The sequence below is a fragment of the Varroa destructor genome, unplaced genomic scaffold, assembly GCF_002443255.2.
Source record: "Varroa destructor unplaced genomic scaffold, Vdes_3.0 BEIS01000006.1, whole genome shotgun sequence".
In the NCBI taxonomy this organism is placed as follows: domain Eukaryota; kingdom Metazoa; phylum Arthropoda; class Arachnida; order Mesostigmata; family Varroidae; genus Varroa; species Varroa destructor.
In genome coordinates this window covers 21,780,065-21,793,463 of record NW_019211459.1, presented here as the reverse complement: position 1 = coordinate 21,793,463, position 13,399 = coordinate 21,780,065, and the positions used below count along the sequence as shown (strand labels likewise).

General features: G+C 42.5%; 1 protein-coding gene across 4 annotated transcripts in view; it reads left to right on the top strand.

The window, feature by feature from the left end:
- Positions 1-8,331: 8,331 nt before the first annotated feature.
- The window catches only part of LOC111253289 (uncharacterized), a 37,220-nt gene continuing 32,152 nt past the window's right edge, over positions 8,332-13,399 (top strand). For 2 of the 4 annotated variants that reach the window (XM_086992660.1, XM_086992662.1), the window contains exon 1: positions 8,332-12,050. The gene's annotated coding sequence lies outside the window, so the exon portion shown is untranslated. The remainder of the gene's footprint in view (positions 12,051-13,399) is intronic. The other 2 variants (XM_086992661.1, XM_086992663.1) reach the window with 2 other exon arrangements.

The window sequence follows — 13,399 nt, the reverse complement described above, 5'->3', positions numbered from 1 at the left end:
GCATCAATTACAGATTGTCGTTAAACGTGGAGCGAAAATTCACAGCGGCGACCATACGGAAAATGCAATTAGCTAACTGATAGTCTTCTTTATAGGAAGGTAAAATGCGTATGGTATTTTTGTATGGAAGGCAGGCTATATTACAATGCTACGTGAAATAGCTAATGAAAAAGGAAGATCGCGTAAGCGTCAATCGTCGGACGGTATTCAGGTCAACAAAATACGAAGTGAGAGGAAGCATAAAGTAAAGGATGGTAAATAGAGATTACAAATATTTAATTGAGTAACACTATCATAAATGGTGGTAATTATATTGATAAAATGAAAATAAGAAAAGTAACTGCAAATAGTAAACTACTAAGAAAAGTAACGTACAATAAATTTAACGGAAATTATATAAAATATTTTGACGGATGATCTTTACTGAGTAGTATAGGTTTGTTGTAGCGACAGTACGGTCAACGAGGACCGGTTTGCTCACAGAATGTTTGCGATCGCAAAGAAGGGCTTGGAAATAAAGCTTGTGAGTGTGAAATTTCCAGTAGTTCTGTCCTAGCTGACATCTGATTGGCACAGAGGTATTTCCTAGCGTGTTTCTGCTCTACTATTGTTGATTTGAACCGTTCGCCGTTCATGATACAAGATAAGTTTAAGCTGGTCTCACAGCAGAATAGCTCAGCTGGGTCAGGTGCATGTTCAGCGTTTATGAGCGGTCCATCTTCAAACATTCCAGGAGCTTTCTTTAGTGTCGGAGTACACACGTATTGTGAAGGTAATGTTGTGCATTAGATAAGTTACCACGTATAAAGGTGTAAGTTACACTGGTGTAGTTCGAATGATATATTCCGAGCGAATATCACCACGTTGATTAGTTAGCTCTTGCATCAGGACAAGTTGAAAAGCATCTGACATACGACAAAATCTTTTTTTTTTTTTTGAAAAATTTTAAGTATACCTTTGTCGCTGCAGTAGCAAATTGCAGATAGGAATATAGAGCTCCAATATATTAAAGCTGGAAGGATTTAGATAACGGGAGGAAAATGTGGGGTATTCCAGTAATTCTCCAGGGGGTTAATGATTTATCTATAACTAATACCCAACGCTGGGACGGAAAAGCTTAGGAAATCAAGGCAACATAAAAATTTGACAATCTTGTATGGGGTCAAAGGGTCTAGCTTTGATTTGGAAGTGGTTGTCAGTGAGATATAGTTGAAAAGCATTGATTTCGCCAGACCATAGTATTCCCAGGTTCCGCTCCTTTTTTTACCAGTGGTCGTGATGCGGAGCAGAAGCCTGTGTGCGGTCTGTTGTCCCGTTCCGACAGTAACAAAAGTAATGGTGACGGGAATGTTCACACAGTTCGTTTTAAAGTAAAAAGATTGGGACCTTGAAGAGCATGTTGTGTACGTTTGCTATAGGTCGTTTTGTTAACAGCAGCAAGTTATTTGATTTTCTTGATAAGGCTGTGCCTGCAAGCCCTATCCCCCATCGTTTGTTACCTTGAGTGACCCGAACGTAGATTTGCTCGATAGTCTTCTGTAAAGTATATCTAGCGTTCCTTTTCTCTAGAGACTACCGCAACTTTGTTAGCGAGGTGTCTCGCCTGCCTTCGAAGATTCGTATTAGCTCAAGTGCCTTCGAATAACTTTAAGATTTATTTAAGAATAAGATTTGTAACTGCGGCACGTTGTGAGAAAATTCCATGTGTGGTTCCCGTAGTTTAATTGACACTGTTTTTCTGCGAACGCTACCTCATTATTGCTACGCCTTGGGGAAACCGTCCCGTAGCTCTCGAGCAGATCTCCTAAAGGGGCAATTTCTACTCGGATATATGGCTTTCCGTGGCCCTATCTACAAATCAAGCTTTAAACATTAACTATTTCGCAGAGTATGATGAAGTCGATGCTGAACCGACTTTTGAACTGCTCTGTAATTAGCTTCATTATGAGAATGATGCTATTTTGCTGGGTTCGGAGAAATTCATTGGCTGATTCTACCATCGTTGCTCGGTCTTGACTTTGGACATCAACTCCATAATTCTCAAGCTACCGTTAACGAACTTAACAAACCGTCTGTAAGCACTGGCGCACTACTGTTACTTTCCTTGAGATTCATGGTGAAGTTTAGACAAAGATTGATCATTAAGTTGGTAGAAGAATTTGGCTATATTATATCAGTGTGCTTAAGGTTTGGATGGTTATAGAAAGGGCGAAAACTGCATGGGTGTGCAGAGCTGCTCGTTTTCCAAACGAACTATTCAGAAACGATGCACCTATACTTGCTCATCCTCTATTCAGTTGAAGGCAACCTATTTATTGATACGGGCCGTTTTTCTACGTGATTGGAAGAAGCAAATATTGGTCGTCTGTTCAGGAATTAAAGAGAACGCACTCGGGTCGCTGACCCCAATATCCCTAGTGGACTATTTGTGGAAGCTTTTTGAAAAGCTAGCGGTTAGTAGGCTTGACAAGCAACTCTAAAGAGCCAGATTTTATTCGTCTACTTTATTCGGTTTTCGGAAATCTGGGTTGACTGGACTAGCGATAGCGTAGCCTTGGTAGGAAATTATTGAAGTTACTGAGAATAAATAGGTCTGTCTTGTTGTGTTCGTAGATGTTGCGGCTCCCTTCAATTGCTTAAGTTACTCAATCTTGCCGCAAACATTTTGATATCTGTGCACACTAATCATCATCAATCATATCGATTTGCACTTCCCTTGAAAACTATAGTCAGTGAAAGTTGGTTGCATTGAGCCCGCGTAGAAAAAAAAAACAGACATTGGAACGCCTTTATCCAATCTGGCTTTTATCCCACCGTGGTTTTCAATCATATGCGGGCTACTCTCAATCATATGAAAGAGGCTATCGAAATTACTTGTTTTTGTTGTTAATATCAGTAGGACGCAACTTATTCTGTTCCGCTCGCCCCAAGTAAACATCGGTATACAACACTTTACACTTCAATGCACTTAGCCTTTTTTGTGTCATACTATTAAATGCCTCGCCATACATCCTTAAGCGATGATCACATGGCAGGCTCACTTAACAGCCAGGGCATTCAAGTGCTTCATAGGATACTGTACTGCCAGTGCTATGCTATGCATATGGGAAGATGGCTGTTTGAGAATATCTCGTAGAGCTCAAATCGCCTAGAATAACGCTCTAAGAGTAATGTTTAGCAGGACCCGCAGAGCCTCTCTAAGTAACCTCCTTTTTAACGGATCGCCCTTTGAAAAATATACAGCATGCGTATTTTAAAACAAGCAGCAAGAGTCCTGTTTGTTGTATGGTGTCAATAGGTATCGTTCCGTCTAAGATCACTTCCTTTTCCACTTATGGTTCTAATCTAACTACCGTGCTACCAATCTTGAAATTCCTCTTCTAGCTAATGAATCTAATAGACACTCTTTCGTTTGTCTGGAGTTTTCTCCGTCGTACAATTCGGACATTCATCTTAGTAGGGAGTTCTAGGAAAGACGTTTTCCAGCATGTAATACGACCTTAAATAACCGTATTATGAGAAATAATGTAGATGTTTTTACCTGGTACAAATAACTGCGGCGATTATATCATTATTTCTGCGAAAATTTAAGCGTTCTTAAAACTGCTTTCTCGTAGATCAAGTCAATCTACCAGTATCTGAGATGTTATTAGCTTTGAAGCATCATCTAGAGCCAGCTCATACCCCAAATAACGTTGTTTTAAGTTGATCCATTTAAAGCTTTCTGTTTATTGCCTATGAGGCTTTGACAAAATGGCGATGTCAACCTGTGATTATAATAATAATAATCAGTGGTGCTATACCCTTATGGTAAATGTAAACATAATATATACCCTAAAGTATCGCAAAGACATTTTTAAAATGCTTCATACTGACGTCATACACACTTATAAAAAAGTATATGGAAATAAAGTCGTACGTAGATAGTTCCATGGTGACAATGAAAGGCTGTGACAAATCTCAAAATTGATGATATTTTGGATTAGAACTGTAATTTGTGCTTGCTAGACGTAGTCTTGATTGTTAAGCTCGTTCGGTGCGGCCTTCTTTATTTCCATCTTCCACGTAAACTTCTACATTAACCGCGGCTTGCTGTTTGACTGGTTACATTATATCTTAAAATATCCTTTTTTGTGACTCGGCGATCTACTAAGAATTCTAGTAGCCACTTGGTAACGCGAGTCAAAAGACTTCAACGTTTTCAACTGGTATCACCGCCTTCTTGGTAACTTATCGCACGCAAAATTACATTTTAACTTATAGCAACATAACTTTTTCACCTTTTTTCACCGTCTTTTTCCGGCGACAGCATCTATGTGCTGTCGTTTTTAAAGTGTAATACTGAGGCGCGCTTCTCTTCATCAAATCTTAGAGAAACGTCATTCATGTTCTTGTCAAAAACGTAAATCTAATATCTCCAGAGGAAGAAATTTGCGGAGCACTTGATACGAAACCGGATTCCTCAAGATATGGCTAACGATAATAGTAAGCAAACTTCAAAAAAGAATTTCAAGCTTAAAAAAATCACATGTAAGTGTATTTTGCATATATATATATATATATATATATATATATATATATATATATATATATATATATTGTAGACTTGAGAATTTCCGACTTTTTGTAGTCGTAGATATCTAAAAATATGTTTTGCAATATTCAGAACCATATCAAATTAAAGTATCATTTTATTAAATGTTCAATTCAAACGTACCCGTTTCCCAGCAGTCAAAAAAAACTGATTTATATCCTTATCAGGTGTAGCATATCATGCCATGTTCTAAACGCAAATACTTTAAAATAATAGTCTCTCATCTATTAGACGAGTTTACTCCACCTTCCTTTACAAGCAGTGGATTTTCCTCGCTTAGTTCGCAGTAGACGATTTTTTTCACAAACGGTATTACCGAAACTGTAAGGAACCTGAATTTATGTATATATTTTTGTATGTGCACATAGATTATAAGATATTCACTGACATGTAGATTGGTTGTTCAGTGGCTTTTGCTATACGTATATACAATATAAAGGCGTAAAAGGATATCATTTCCATAAGAGGAACTAACACAGACCGACTTTCGCTATGGTATCGCATAAAGAATCGGCAAGAACGACTGGATGATTCTAAACTTTTTTGGAAAACTTGGTTTTTCGCAGGTTTGGGCCGCTAGTGCTCTGGAAGTAAGGAGCAAGACGGAACTAAGAAGCCTTAAGGATCACCAAGAGTAAATCTATCTGGTTTTCTCAAAGCTGCATTTTACCGCTAGCTTCCCCCGTCCGTACCACATGTACGTCTGCGCATCCCTCCTAAGAGCGATAGTAAACGTCCAAATAGAAAAAGGCAATGCGCGCTTCAGAATTCAAATCGGCGACCTTACCGTCTGGCGCTGCGTGTTGCAAGCAAGCACACGATGTCACTCCGGCGACTTCGAAACGCGCAAGGTGGCGAAGAGCCGTCGAATTCCTGCTGCGGTCTCGGCACCACCACTAGCAGCAGCTCTTATGCCCTGGCCCAGAAGTGACAGCTTTAACTGGAGAAGTTCAGTTGGATGACTCTGGAGGAGCCTGTGTAAGCGAACTGTCAACCTTTGACAAGCACTGCGCCACCAATTTGCTTATTTGACGGTATTGCAGTAATACCAGTTAGCTATGCACAAATGAGTGTGCTTGGTAATGCAGGTTCATAGGATGGATGTAATGAGTGTAAGGTGTAGAAGGCCACAGCTCGCTGTTGTGGGAAGGGAAATCGCTCCTTACAGGAGGTTTCGCGCAGAGGGTGAGGGTGCCGTGCGTACATACTTGTCCATTGAAAGGGATGCAATTGCTGAGACGGAAGACCCGACAGCATAATGACAGCAGGTGTTTAGCCAAAAAGCTGGAACTGTTACGCGGTCTTGTAGTGGAGAATGAAGTAAAGAGAAATACTCCTCGCGAGATGCTGCTTCAGTCGCTCCGCTATTGCCAGGGGTAACCTACACCTGTAAAGGTTCTAGGTGCAGCTGCGTCATGTCAGTACAGGGCCGATTTCTGGTCCCCACGTCAACAGGTTTGAAGTAACTTGCGGCATCTAAAATGTATTTTGTTGCAGATAGAATGTCCGTGTTCGGCTGAAGGGGATCGATTATACTTTGTTCAGTCGATTATATCTCTTCTATTAGCGATTGGTGCCACCAACTCTTAGACAGAGTACCAACTATGAATACTTATTGAGCAGTTGAGGAAACTACGACTATTTCGTATAGTTTTCCTGCTTTTCTGGTGACTTTCTCCCACTTCACAATTAAAATTGTGTGTCATTTAAAAGCTTTTCTTGCAAAGTTGTTATCGTTTTTTAAATAACAGTTTTAACATATGTTTGAACACACTCGTGGTTGGCCGAAGTAAAAAAATGAGGTGTGGTATAGCTGAGAACCTTACTCAAAAATGGCTTCCAGAACTTCAAAAGTTGGATCATTTTTAGATGAGTCTGTATTTTTCTACTATAGAGCTCATCAAATTCGGTATCGGTAAGAAGTCTCCATGGAAGTTATTTTTCCCGATATGGCCATCTTTACAGTTTAAATGCAACTTTATTTTTCACAATCTGAATGACGACGAAGCTTTTCGACGGCGTTCGGAGAAGAAAAACTTATAAAGGGGAAGAGAAAATATGGTAGATTTAACACAATCCCGTAACTCCTGCCAGATTTGCAGCGAGATATTCTTCAATGTTTCCATTGTCATGTTGATGTATATCTTAGCTTTTCGTCGCTAACTTCGATGCGAGATCGCCCATACCTTGCACAATATCGATTTTATCCCAATGTTCGACTTTTGTCAAGGCTAATCAACAGAACTCCAGTGATTTCCAAGTTTCTCATACTTATTCCTTATAAATGAAGGATCGCCAGCTTGGTAACTCAGTGAAATCGTTCTTGTAAATGCGTTCATTCAAACAGGTTATAGCTATTAGAAAATAGCTGGCCCTTAGTCGGCGTTAGCTCTATCGTACTTTTTTATCTCTCCTTAGTTAAAATGAAACGTGCGAGATGCTGGAGGTAACTGTTCTGGACGTAACTCCGTTAACCTATCTGATTCCAGCACTGCGCTAGTAACTACATGTTTAAAGTTTGTATTGAGATAATGCGAACTTAGACATTCGCAAACTAAAGCCAGTAGCAAATATCAGAGACATGACTTCATTTTGACGAAATTATAATAACGCGACACATCTTGCTTGGAGGGTTGAATAACGTAATTTATACACCACCAGGATTAAACCTGGGCCGAGTGTGGGACTCGACTTGGACGGTTAAACTTCGTTGCGTCGGTCGACACCACTGCGCATGAACTCTCAGTCGGCACCTTATTACATCACTTTATACCAGCCCGGATCTTCTTTTGCTACTATTAATACTAAGACTTGACAAAAAGGACTGGCGGACACCACCACTTAGATGAATTTGCCGAGGCCATCGTAGCTGGGTTCTTTACGACGCCAGATAATCTAGGCCCATAGCGTAATGTAAAGCTATTACCCTGCTCACCCTGTGAACCCAACCCAGCAGCTATTTATTGGAATAAGTTTTATACAAACAGCACGAATTTTTACGATTTCTTTGTCTGAAATCCTTCCGGAAGAAGCGTCAGAAGCGTCGACTATATTCTCAAATATAGTTCTGTACTTTTCCCTTTGGCTCTATCTGGCCATCCCTTCAATGTTCACCCATAGGTTTGCTTATGTGTAGACTATCAGTCGACCGGTGGAGAGCTCTTCCCTTCATTCCACTGTGCTACTCTACTCACACGGTGATGATGGAAAGACGAGTCTTACGACAGGCTATTTCCAAGTATAGAGCCGAGAGAAGGGACAATGCACGGGACGCGTGGCGGTTGTTGGAAGAACAAGATCTGATAGAAGCCCGAAGCGTATGTGCGGGACCAATTTGCGCAGAGCGGCAACTTGGAGTCGCACATGCGTCGAGCTCAGAAAACTTGTTTCAAAGCTCCTCAGCCTACTGCTGCTGTAATTGATGGAACCGCGGACCACACTAGAAAATCATAAGTAGGCGTTTACCGGTGCCTTCAGTAAGCTAACTACGGATAGCACCGGCATTGCTATAGTTTTTTAGTTACTGACAGAACTACATATTCTCGTAATTGTCATTAGCCCACTTACATATACAACGTCATCAGCTCACATATACAAATCTGTTGTTATTGTCAATACGTCAGTATGACTGAGCAGGATATATCAGCGACCTTCACGTGCATGAGCTAGTTTAGGTCGATTCACAAGTTAGTAATTTATGATGTGTCTGTAGTTTTTAAATTAGCCGCGCTATCAGCCTAGTGGCGCCTAGTTTCAAATTATCATAGTATTGTCTGATACTCTAATTTAGCATTAACATACACTACAATGTGCTTTCAGACGTAAATTCATTGACATGAATACCTTTTGATATTATCCACCTTAATGTAATCGTCACTTGAGACATTCGGTAGATATAAGGACGAAAAAGCGACACAAAGTCTAATCCTTTTTTAAACGGCGTCCTATATCGGTTATTTGGCTATAGATCTATCTGCTGTCCTCTCTACTGCTGACCGTTGCTTCTTTCCTCAACTGCATTTTTTTTCGCTCTTCCTTATCCGGTTAGGAGAAAAAATTCTGTTCTTCCGATTCGCACCTCCCCCTTCCCCTCACTAGGGCTCTGATCAGCCGGGCCCCTTTCCTCTACGGCTTCCCTCCATGCCCTCGACATTGACATAACTCCGTCTAGGTGTTCTGGTCGTCCGACCTGCCCACAATGGCATACAAAGCAGGAAACGTCCGTTTTCGTAGCGCTGCTTTCTGACGATGCCGATCTCTCGGGAAAGATAGGGTTGGAACCCCATCAGCTTCTACCAGCCAGAAGACCAAGGGGAACGTACGTCAGCGAAAGAGACCGAGAATGAGACCGGCCGACGAACCTCTCCGAAACTACAATTACGGCGCGCGCACCACACTCACACATACATACGGAGACTTACGCACAGCCACACATCTGCAATGGCCATACACACCCTCACACGGGCGAATAGGGGCATACTCAGGAACCGTGGAGGGCGATAGAGAGTGCGCCCCTGCCGCCACCGCCGTCGCCGCCGTACACATCCAGACAACTCTCACAGCCGGCGGCCTTTCGTGGATTCACAGGAAAACAGACAACAGACACAGGCAGCGTCATCCGCAGCTAAACAGGCCGCGAGCGAACGAACCGCACTCAGCCGAAGGGAAGACGAACAAAGTCAGACAGAAAGATAGGCACGTAGAGCAAAAGCAGGCCGGACCGATGAGCCTGCCAGAGCACAACCTCTCTCGAAGGTGCAGGAGGCGGTAGGTGCAGCTTTTCTCCACCCGCTGACTATGTGTTCCTCTCCGTTGTTGAACCAATAGCTACTGTAGTTGGAGCCGCTGCGCTGCTGCTGTTACCGTCGCTGTTGCCGCTGAAAAGAAAAGTACGTAGTGACAGTGAGCCAGTGTAAGCGACAATATCTCGAGAAGGCAACGAAACTAAAGGCGAACGGGCTGAGTTTTTCGGTGGGAGTTGTTTTATTTGAAGTGGTAGTAGCACCAACAGAAGGCGAATACGCCGCTAACAAGCAGGTGACGACCACCGACGAAATCTAACGAACTAAACTGAGCTACGAAAGTGTAGCTCTATAAAAAAACGTCGATGTAGTACGCGACGCAGTAAATCAGGGATCAGCACCTGGTCTACATCCGAAGAGTCTTTCACCATGATCGTGAACCACTATCAGCGTTTTTGTCGTTTGTCGAAGAAGTGCACGACTGGCTGTTCTGCGCCGATGGTTTTAATAACGTCGATGTTATCGAAGCAACGATAAGTTTTCGTGACACGATCAGAAAATCCGAGATCGTCACAGCCATTACTGTGAAACTGTGTTTTCATAGTTGTTTTCGTTCAGGCTGGTGTCGTGAATAGGGATCGATCATTCAAACAGTTGACAAGCGGTGTCCTTGTATCACTTGTGCCTAATGGGAAGAGCACAGCGGACGTCGGAGTGGTCCTGGTAAAAGGGTTTGAGGCTACAAACGAAGCGGGTACTACGTTTCGCACGAATTGATGGTCCCATTGAGATTCTGCAGGATTAGTTACTCGGTACCAACACTGAGCGAAATCCCGGAGTTCTAGTGGCGAGCGCTGGATATCTCAACTGAACGCCCGCGTAACTACAGGAACAGAAGTTGAACCATAAATACCTTTTAGAAAGTTCCAATTGTTCGTATTACAAGTCTAGCTCTACCTAAACACAACAAGTTCTAAGTATCCAATTACCACGACTACTCAACTATTTGGTCCTTAATCCAAATTTAACAATAGCTATATGGCCTACCGTGTTGTGGACAAATGGTCGTCGCGCAAATCGTCGACAATGACGCAATAAAATCAAAGCCCTCCTCCAGTGCTTGCTCCCATAGCTGCCACTAGTTACAACAGGTGGTTGTTGCGACCCCCAAGCAGGCCGAAACCGTTACTGCTCAACACCGAGTTTTACTGAGAGCGCTTCTAGGACATCGGCCAGTAAAGTTGAACCAGGCTCGCACAGCAAAGCAACTCAGGTCGCTGTTGAGAGTAGGTCGAGCCTATTGGCGAGTGCAGAACGTCGAAAGGAATGGAAACTAAAATGATGTTTTCGACGACAGTGTTTTTTCATTGACGACGTCAAGAGCACCGTTATAAGAGCGATTATCTACATCAATTGAGTATAGAATCGTCATTACCGACGCTTGCACCCAATTGCTATTTTCCTTCGTTTCGCACAGATCCTCAAAACTTATTTGAATCGACCACTGATAGCAGTAGCAAGTATCGCTATTACTACACAAATTCACTACCCTGCAATTTCGATTTTGGCTATTATTGCAGGCATCGACATCAACTGTCGTCAATCGTTGGCCCCTTCAATCAATATCGCAGTCAACGTCGTTAACTCCAACAGTTCCAGTGCAAAAGCAAAAATCTTCATTGTCACTCACTTCCGCTTTTACTAAACACGATAAAACAGTGTGACTTCACGCTACGTTCACCGAAGTGGTTACACACAATAGGCTGCTTAGTCAGACGTTTGATCGAATCAGCGAGTTACGAATAACCAGGATTACCCAGCAGCGTGAACAGCAAAGTTATATGTTATCGTCACGCATCAGTGGACTGAGCATTACGACCTCCGCACTTCACGATCCTCGCACCTCGCACGAGATTCTAGCTGCTCCTCGTATGAGGTGGTCCCATTCACTGAAGATCGCGGACCACTACAAGTGCTAGCATATCTTTGCAGAAGTTCAAATAGTGCGGCTGTGTTCTGTTTTCGTAGGAATGCGTTCATTCGTTTATGGGTTACAGTTATATTGATACGATGCTGGTAAACGGAAAAAGCTGGTAGTCCTATAGAGTAACGACACCAGTGGAAGGTGTTGTGAGAAGGCTCTCGCGGGACGTCACTCTCATTACCAACGCTATTTCGGCCATCATGGTTGTCACATTGTCGTCCAAATTTTCCTAGTAGCCGTATGAAAAGTAAGTTAAAAGTGTTGAGTGATGAGTAGATTCATCGACATTGCCCAAACAGTTACAGAGCCGACAAGCTACAACGAAGAAGCTGGATTGATCGTTTTGACAAAAACAGTGATAGAGGAGGTCGCTGTGGTCGAAAAAGCAGCTGCGATAATTGTGGTTGCGGGAACAACGAACTGCCACCTGTAGCTTAGCCAAAGCCATCGGTGGCACCACCTGTCGGGTGACGCCTGCTACAAACGCAAAGGACCAACGCAACGTTAAGTGCTCGAGCTACTGGGGTGAACTTCAACACCGTGCGCGGCTTCATCCGACTGCGTACAGCTGGTGGGGTTATGCTACAGTAATAAAAAGTGTTATACAGCTTGCTCGATTCAGCCCCATCTTTAGCAGCGAGGTGGTCAAGGCAAGATCAGTCCGGTGGGCGGGTGTTGTTTGTTCAATCAAACGACAACAAGAGAAGACATCCCAATCTGAAAACAGGAGGTGAGATACAAGCAGGGTACACAATACCTAGAAAAAAGAAAAGAAAAAAAAAGAGGACAGTATTTAAAGAAGGTATTAAACGAGAAGGAGATGTAAAAGCAAGCAGAAAAGACGTCACACAATCATTAGGGTTTTAGAAACGACCGAACCAGGGTGCAGATAGGCGTCGGCTGATGACGGGGAGTTACGCTAAAAGTTGGTGGTCGTTGTTACTGCTAATTAGAGAAAACCACGGGGTTTTAGCGTCGGGAATTAACTTAGCTGTCACCGTACAATCGAATTCATTGTAGGCTATACGCGCGAATGGAATCGATGTGTCCTTGTGGCGTTAAATCCCAATGGGAAGACGGTGACTGTGTCTCAATACGGTCAGGCGATCAGAGCAAACGCTGTGTCACTTTGTTTGTGTCTCTGCTTATTAACGCATCTTTTGGCAAGGCTGCACGAGCGATTTGTTTTTCCCCCTTTGGTACTTATGTCGAAATAAATTAAGCACCGATTGAGAAGGTACCTACTCTCATGGATTTTTGGCTACAGACAACTCTGAATTTGAAGCGCCAAGCTCACAGGTAACACTAATGTAAACTGGATGCTCCCTATTAACTGGTGACTTGGAAGCCAGAATATACTATGGCTGGTTTGCTGCACGAAGGCCCTGACAAATTTCTATAATAAAGATCGATTTGTTTAAATGTGACTCGAATGGATCGGTGGAAACTAGAAAAGAATCTTCTGAGCGTGTTTTCCAGGCACATAGCGGATCAGTTTACATGTCGTTTATAGGCTATTAGGACAATCAATAATATATTTAATATGTCCGTATACTGTAATTCCATTTGTCAGATATATACTCTTTAATCTTTGTTGGTGAAAGCACAGATCTAGCAAAACACTATTCAAAGGCGAGCTATGTAACCATTAGGTGTCGTCACAATAAGCGGTTGTTTTACTCACGCAAATTGTCCCGTTCTTCAATGAATGGTAGGAAACCAACACAACAGTGATACAAGACTTATCATATAGAAAATTGATTTCAATACAGAATCTCCATCATGCAGACGTGGTACATTTGCTCTACGGTCATTACCTTTCATTTTTGTAAATTGTACGGGCATAATTACTGAGAACTAGAAATTTTGAGTAACACGTACCGAGTGCCGAGGATAAAAGTGCAGCCTGCCTCATCTCGATCGTACAGGAGTCGTCCCTTTGGCTAGCGCTAAATTAGACTGTCAGCTGAAGATTTTTGGGTAGTGCTATCTCGCAATACTTCATCCTTCATCTTGAAGGAAATGGACGCATGTAATTTTAAAGAAGTCGTTTTAGGTGTTTTTGGGCTGTAATTCAAT